Source organism: Nematolebias whitei, chromosome 2, assembly GCF_014905685.2.
Source record: "Nematolebias whitei isolate Nwh7 chromosome 2, NemWhi1, whole genome shotgun sequence".
Taxonomy (NCBI): domain Eukaryota; kingdom Metazoa; phylum Chordata; class Actinopteri; order Cyprinodontiformes; family Rivulidae; genus Nematolebias; species Nematolebias whitei.
Window position 1 is genome coordinate 29,275,939 of NC_056499.1, and position 1,426 is coordinate 29,277,364.

A 1,426-nucleotide genomic window follows, 5' to 3' on the forward strand; every position below is an offset into this window, starting at 1 on the left:
GTTATGTGCTCATCCCGCCCCCCCCCAACACACACACACACACACACACACCACCCCCTCCTCACAAAACATTTCAGTGACAGAGAAGGAAAAAAAAACAGCAATCAACTCAAGGACTGTACAAAGAGCGAGCGGTGGTTGCTAAGAGACAGATGCAGAATAACCTCCATGAGAAACCTGACCGTGACCCTTCCTCCTCCTCCTCCTCCTCCTCCCTAACAGTGTCTGCCTCTCCCACCCAATTACTACAGAACATTAAAGACCACCCCTGTCACATTAAAGCTGAGGGACAGGGAGAGGAGATGGGGGCGGCTTTATGAGGAAGATTTTGGATTATTTGATAAAACTATCCTATTTCCTCGGTTGTTGTATTTATTTATTTTTATGCATGTGGTTTGGCTGCAGCAGGCCTGCAGGATGCAAGGGACAGGCGGTGTTCAGGATGGAGGGGGGCGGGTGGGCAGAGGGACTCTGTCAGACGAATGAGAAGATGAAGATTTGACAGAGAGGTGACAGAGAGTTCAGCTCATACGAGGCCTGTCGATTAGTGGGTGTGTGGCTGACAGGTGGAATCCCAGGGGTGCGTCTGTCACTGCAGCGTGCTGCCAGGGCCTGGCCCGTCCCAGCGCCACCACCACGACCAGCAGCAGCACCAGGAGGCGGAGCTACATCACAGACACCACGGCACCTGATTGGCTCAGGACTCCCAACCAGAGCCTAGATTAAAGCTTTATTGTGCGCTGAAACGAGGGCGAAAGTCACGCTAATCCCTCTATAATACACTGCTGCTGGTGATCTGTTTCTACAACAAGCCCACAGGAACCACATTAATCTGACTAAGACCACAGCAGACGTTTGGACCCGTGTGAGCAACAATTTTCTTGCATCTATAACAAAGTTAAGTCAGACTGATCCGTCCAGAGGACCTGACTTAACTTTGTTAGATTTTTCTACCTGGATTATTGAGCATGCATCAGGAAATGTTCCTGCATGTTTTATTGCAGTTCTGCGCTGGACCTTTCTCCTCCTGTCGGGTTTCCATTGATGATTTTAGTAAATTTCTCTCTCAGAGAGGTGTTTCCTTTGATCTGATTTACACGAGCGGTCATGACAAGAGGAGTCAGTAATGCTCTGTGTGCCTTGTGTACAATTCATTCATTCATTCAACACAACAACCAACAACATACTGGTTGAGGCTCTTCATCACATCTTGGACCATGGAGGCGAGGAGGGACGAGGAAGCCTGTCATGGCAGATGCTACAGAGGAGAAGCATGACCCAGACCAAGAAACAACTGATCAGGAACAATCCAGGGATGAAGAAGAGGCTCCTGCAGAGGCTGCTGCAACATGTTGGTCAAATAATTAGAATATATATTCCATCCATCCATCCATCCATCCATCCATCCATCCATCCATCCATCCAT

At 48.9% G+C, this 1,426-nt stretch overlaps 1 protein-coding gene across 1 annotated transcript in view; it reads left to right on the forward strand.

Annotated features, from left to right (window-relative positions):
* LOC119430174 (solute carrier organic anion transporter family member 3A1) overlaps window positions 1-1,426 on the forward strand; it is a 42,530-nt gene that overhangs the window by 12,684 nt on the left and 28,420 nt on the right. The gene's annotated exons all lie outside the window — the stretch shown is intronic.